The sequence below is a fragment of the Lissotriton helveticus genome, chromosome 10 (genome assembly GCF_964261635.1).
Source record: "Lissotriton helveticus chromosome 10, aLisHel1.1, whole genome shotgun sequence".
In the NCBI taxonomy this organism is placed as follows: Eukaryota; Metazoa; Chordata; class Amphibia; order Caudata; family Salamandridae; genus Lissotriton; species Lissotriton helveticus.
In genome coordinates, this window is record NC_136071.1 from 1,179,576,656 (window position 1) to 1,179,583,823 (window position 7,168).

A 7,168-nucleotide genomic window follows, 5' to 3' on the forward strand; every position below is an offset into this window, starting at 1 on the left:
TCGGCAACACCCTCCTGGACCCACCGGTCGTACGGCAGAGGCAAAGGCACCCTCTTACAGTGTACACCGTGGATCCAGTGCTTTTTCCCTTCTACTCGAACAGCTGATCTTGTAGAAAGAAGGACGAGGTGTGGGCCGGTCCACCTGGGCTGGTCGTTCTTGGTTCGCTGGAAGTTCTTGACCAGCACCCAGGATCCAGGATCGATCTGATGTCCTGGAGCTTCAGAGACCTGAGGCAGAGTGTCATGGACCTGTTGGTGTAAAACACGCAATTTAGCCGTCAATTCGTACAAATAGTCAAGCAAAACAGGGTATTCGATTTCACTGAACTTTGTGGGCCTTGGCACTCCCCATATGTTGGCCGGACGGCCAAAAACAATTTCATAGGGACTAAGTCCCACTCGTGAATGCACAGTCATTCTGGTGGATAGGAGTGCTAAGTGCAGAGCGTCAGGCCATTTAAGAACAGTGCTCGCTTGAATCTTGGCCAGTTTTAACTTTAGCGTGCCATTGTAGCATTCTACTAGTCCAGCTGATTGGGGGTGATTTGCAGCATGGAACTTTTGCTGGATACCCAGCCCTTCACACACTTTCTTCATCACTCGACCAACAAATTCACTCCCATTACCACTCCAGACCATTCTTGGCATTCCAAATCTAGGGAAGAATTCTTTCACAAGGGCTTTAGCTGTGGATAAGGCAGTGTTGTCTTTTAGGGGGTAGGCTTCCACCCATCTTGAAAAGGCACAAACAACAACGAGTACGTATTTTAAATTGTTGCACCTCTCCATGTGGATGAAATCTAGCTGCAAAACCTCGAACGGATACGTAGGAGGCGCAAAGTGGCCAGCTGGAGTTGGGGTTCCCCTACCAGGATTGTGTTTCAGACACACCATGCAATTCTTGACCACATTCTCTGCACACTTAGGAATTCCAGCATTTTGCCATACTGGAGCCAACAACTTACAGATCCCTTTCACACTTATGTGAGCCATTCCATGGGCCATTGTAACCACTGCAAGCACGTACGCATCGGATAGCAACCATCTCTGATGCTCTGACAATTCAACCCAACAACCATTTGCATCCATTCTACCCGTACTTTCTCTCCACATGTTCAATTCTTTCTCTGTAGCTTCAGCTTAAATAGACTACACACTCTCTATCGTGTCTTCACACATTCCAACATCACCAATCCATCTTGCAGGGCCTGCAACATACATTCGGCTCATCACATTCCTTGCTGTTTCTTTTGCTATTTCGTCAGCAAATGCATTACCACGACCAACATCATCAGTCACTTTCTTGTGAGCACTACATTTCACAATCGCAACTTGCAACGGCAAAGTAAGTGACTCGAGAAGCTCATTCACCAACTGACCATGCTGAATCTTAGCTCCATGCGAAGTCAGGAACCCACGTTCTTTCCACAATCGTCCAAAACTGTGAGCCACTCCAAATGCATACTGGCTGTCGGTATAGATGGTCACTTTCATTCCTTTTGACAACACACATGCTTCTCGTAAGTGCAATCAATTCTGCTGCTTGAGCTGAATTATGTGGAATACGTGCAGCTTCAACAATTGTATGCAAAGTCGTGACAGCATATGCAGCAGTCGTATCACCATTCGGAAGCTTGAAGCATGAACCATCTACCCATAATGTACCATCACACTCAGCAAGAGGAGTATCCCTAAGATCTATTCTCCCTTTCGTTTCTTCTTCTGTCCTGAGAAAACAATCATGCTGTTCTGAATCATCTAATTACTCTACACTCGGCAACAACGTAGCTGGGTTAAGTGTGTTACATCTTTTTATGTGCACATGACTCGCTAACAATGTCAATTCGTAACCTGACAATCGAGCACTAGTTAAGTGCTGTGTCTTGGTTCTTTTTAACAACGTGTCCACTGCATGTGGAACCATTACAATTAACGTGTTATTCATCACCAGACCAGCAGACTGTCGAATAGAAACAGCTGCTGCCGCTGTTGCTCTTAAACAACTCGGCAATGCTTTAGCTACCGGATCCAAAGTCGATGAAAAGTATGCACATGGACGCTGCCTGTCTCCGAACAACTGTGTCAACACTGACAATGCACAACCTTCTTTCTCATGGACATACAATGTAAAGGGCTTACTGTAGTTGGGGGTACCCAACACAGGAGCCGAACATAATGCATCACGCAATTCAGAAACACTTTTCTGACACTCTTCAGACCAAGGAACGGGATTCGGTGTATCTTTACAAGTTAATGCCACCAAAGGCTTGGCTAATAACGAAAAATTTGATATCCACTGTCTACAGTACGATGTAATGCCCAAGAAAGCACGCACTTCTCTCTGTGTTCTTGGCACACTCAATTTTGCTATTGCCTGAATTCTTTCTGGGGTCAGTTTCCTTCCCTCCTTCGATAAGAGATGACCTAAGTAGGTCACTTCTTGTCGACAATATTGCAATTTTGAAAGAGACACTTTGTGATGCAAATCACACAAATGACGCAACAATGACAACGTGGCTTCTTTACAGATTTCCTCAGTATCTGCAGCAACAAGCAAATCATCAACATACTGAATGAGAGTAGCGCCATCAAGTAAAACAATCGTATCAAGCTGTGTTTTTAGAGCTTGACTATATATTGATGGACTTTCAAAATAGCCCTGGGGAGCGCGTTTAAAGCGGAAGCTTCGACCTCCTAAACTGAAGCCAAAAATATCCCTACTCTCCTCTGCAATCGGGATGCTGAAGAAGGCATTCTTCAAGTCAATCACCAAAAACCAGGTGGCAGAAGCTGGAATCATAGTCAATAGGGCAGTAATGTCAGGAACAACTGGAAATTGTGGCACAACTATTTTATTGACCTCTCTAAGATCAATCACGAATCTGTACACAGGTGGCTGGGAAGGGTCAGTGTGCTTCAAAACGGGCAGAACAGGACTATTGCAAACGTTGCCTCTTGTCTCTTCAATTACATCTTTTTCAATCAAATCGTAAATGATCGCTAGCAACGCTTTTTCACCTTCACTAGAAATTTTGTATTGGGGAATTCGTGGCATTTTAACATTTGTTTTCAATGTCACAACATATGGCGGTATTTCCAAAAGACCCACATCATTAGGACCAGTAGCCCAAAGAATATCAGGAAGAAACGACAATTCTGTCAGAAGTTTGTCCCTCGATAAATACATTGGAGAAACCGCTTTCTTACCTAGTGTAAGTTGTACTCCTGAAGGAGAACAGTACAAAGTTGCATACAATCTTTTTAACAGATCCAATCCCAACAGGTTTTCACCACAACCTGTTGTCAGAATAAGGGGTGCTTCGAATTCACAAGGACCAACAGAAAGAGACATAGGACTAGAAATCGGGTTCCTAACCGGGGCGCTAGAAAAACCTACTGAAACATTCATTTCGCCAGACAAAGGTGCGCCAGGGAGTTTGGAGTGCATAATAGAACTCTTTGTAGCACCAGTATCCAACAGAAAAGGTTCTGACACACCTGATGTAATCACCTCGACGTATGGTCCACTCTGATCTACTGGAACTGAAACAACTCCCTTTCTTTGTCTATGGCTGTCCTAGCAATCATTACCTTCCACATGCTCATCTTCTGCATAGTAATCATCAGCATAGTACTGAGCTGTCCTACCAGACGCGTTATTCTGCTGATCAAAACTATTCATTGAATTTTGAGGCGGAAAGGAACGTGCGTTCTGGGGGACATTTCCACGTCCTCTACCTCTAGGAGCTTGTTGAACACCTCGACCTCGTGCACCTGAGACACCATTCGCGCGCTGTAACAAAACAGGGCAACTATACTTAAAATGACCCTCTTCCTTACAATATGAACACTGATTGGGACCTACAGGGACACGTGGTTGAGTATACTCGACTCTTTGAGAGTTCCTCTGAAACTGTTGAGGCTGCTGATAGTTACTCTGAGCACCACTATTCTGACCACCACGTGGCGAATATGCTTGCTGTAACAGAACCTTTGTTTTTAACTCTTTAGTTTTCTTCTCTGCTCTATCTTTCTCATCTTTATCTCGATTTTCGTAATATTGTGCAGTAGCCAATATCTGTGCTGAAGAGGAAACTGCCCAAGAACTCTCTGAATCTTTTAACTTTTTGCACAACTCGGGAAGTAAATTATGCACAAATTTATCGACGAACAACCGTTGACCACCTTCTGTACTCATATCTTGACCACTGTGGTCGACAAACGTCTCTTCAAACCTGGTGAAGAAATCTGACACCGTTTCATCTTTCTTCTGCTTACACGCAGACAATTTATCCAAATTCACACGCATCGCAGGCATTAAAGTTTTCATGTAATTAATGAGCCTACCAGGGAGATCTGCTACTAAAGGCTCGGGTTTAGCACCACCAACTTGTCGGGCATCTACAGCAGTAATATTAGCCCATGAGTCACCTAACTCCTGATCATGGTCTGCATGACGAATCTTTCCCCATAAAGGCTGTGGAACAACATTCCCAAACAACATGTCTATATCCGCTAAATTCATGATGCATGAACCGGCAGTCTGTGACAATTCCTTGTAATACCCTGCAGGATTCTTACGGGGATCAGGCAATGTCTGCTTAAGGGCCAATACTTCAGCTCGCTTCCATGGAACATGTACCCAAACATGCTGAAAATGAGCTGGAACAGCTGGTGGAACATTACCAGGACCAGCCGCTACTTCTTCCTTCCATACTGGAGGAACTTCTCTCATGGGATATTGTCTTCCCTTCTTTTTAACAGAGGAATCAGACTCAAACAACGTCTTAGAAACACCTTCAGTCCTTAATGACAACAACGTTGCAACTGCTTTTTCAACATCTGAACCCACAATTGCGCCTTTTGAAAACTCGAACCGTATACGGCACAACTCATGCGGATTGGGCTCCATATCATTTTCCTCTAAATCCTCACATAGAAAACCACACATTTTCTCAAAAACGTATCTCTGCTTCGATGCTTCCCACTGATGGAAGACATCCATGATAGATTCTAGGTCATATTTTGTCGGGTCGGTCACCCATCTATGTGCCAAATAATTTAACGTTTCCTTCTCCCTAGAATCAGGCAGTTGGCTACGCAACTGTTTACGCTCAGAAGTAGGGGTCGTACTTGTCGCCCCAAAGAAAGGATATAGAATACTAGTAACAGTACTAGCCACTCTCTGACGAACAGAAGGAGAAGTCGATGAAAAGACAAGCGGAAAAGTAGGCAAGGCAGATGCAGAGGCAGTGTCAGGAGGAGTACCAGGAGTGGTAGTCGTTATAGTAGTTAAAGTTGTAGGAAGTAAAGGCAGAGCAGATGTAAAAACTGGTGGCCCTTGAGGAGGCTGCACCGGAGGAATAGGAGCCAACTGAAGAGCAGCTGGTAGTTGTGGAAGAGCAGGAGGCAATACAACTAAAGGTTGCCCACTAAAGGTTGCGGAGGTGCCGTAGCATTCTGTGCATAAGGGGGTGGCGAACTTAACAAATGGGACATTAGGGGGTCTTTTTCAAGGTCTTTTGCTGCATCTTGCTGAAGAGGCGGCAAAACTGGATAACATTTATCTATTACCATTTTACGTTGCCTGTGCAACTGCTCACTCATCTGTTCTTCTTCGTTATCTTTAAACTGCATAGCAGCTTGCATTATCGAAATATCCCTTTCTCCCTTATTTTTCTTCGCTAATTTAATTTCCTTCTGTTTGGCTTCCTTACGCCATAGGCGGAAAGAGTCAAACATTGCCGGCCGGGCTCTCTTCTTAAAAAGTTTAACTTCGAGGTTATCTAAGATTTCCGTGTCAAAGCTACCATATTGGGGCCATTTTAAAACACCATCTTTTCTGGTGTATTTGATCCACACTTCATTGTATGTGATGGGGCCTACTCCATGTTTCACATATAATTCATAAGTTGGAGTTCCAATCGGAGGAACCGGACACGAGTCCTCCAATCGGGAATCCCTATTACTACAACCAAGACAAAACAAATTTCCAAGTCTGCTAAGACCAGGCATCTTCGCTCTCTAGTCTAGCTTCAAACTTCAAAGGATTATCGATTACGATATTCTCGTGAATACACGAATCCTTCGGCTTTGGTACTTGCAAGTTCCAAATCAAAGATCCCGAAGGGATACCCAAAACTAAGACCAACTAAGGACTGGGAGACGCTCCACTTATACTTAACTGAGATATTGATGACGTCACCAGAAGACTCGTCTAGCATTTCGCTCTACCAAACATCAAGGGTCCAAATCAGGGCGATAGCCAGGGCAGCAGTCCTTTGTAGCCGTCGGGAAGCGGGGAACCTCGCAGCAAAGACTTTCGGACCACGTCGACATGCAGGGGTCGATGAAGTGGCGGCCTTCCTCTAGAATTTTCACACGAAGCTCCTCACGAACCTCTGGCTTGGACCGGTACCGTTGGTATCGCCCCACGTTGGGCGCCAGCTGAGGTACTGGGTTTTTCAGAACCGGTACCGAACCGGTAACCCAGTGGTGTCAGGGTACACCCTAAGACCTCGAGTACTTTCCTGATTCAGACACAGAAACTCAGAGTCTTCTAGGTGAAGTCAAAGATCGGATTTATTGGCTGCAACCAAGTAACAGGCGTCCTAGAAGTACAACAACACGGTGTGTATATTCTCAGGAGACTGCTCAATCTTACAAAGTCAGGCTTCTCTTTTTATACGAAATATTGTGCTTTAGGCAAACATTCTTCACATTTTAGTATACCATTCACATGTTTTCACTACACAGGAAAAGCAGAGTCATGATGACAAGCCCACATTACAGTTCGTCCAGCCCATAACAAATTACCCGGCAAGGCCCAACATTTTCATCAGATATCGGTGTACCCCCAATAAAAACGGGCACCTCCTCCTTGTAAAGCAAGTCATGTAGAAAGGAACAGGGACAGGTGGGAGCAAGATTAGGCAGGGTGTGTGTGCGATGAAAAGGTTTATGGCAGGCTGTGCCTTGATGCTATCTCGCTCGGCCACTGGGAAAGGAACTGGCCGGGCAGGTTCGGCCTGGGGCAATGGTTCCAGCTTGCCCAGGTCACAGAGAAGTCAATTAAGGTGTATGTGTCCTTGGGAATCGAATTTGGCTGTAGTTATAAGCCTATGTGAGGGCAACTCACAAAATGGCTGCCGTACACAAAATGGAAG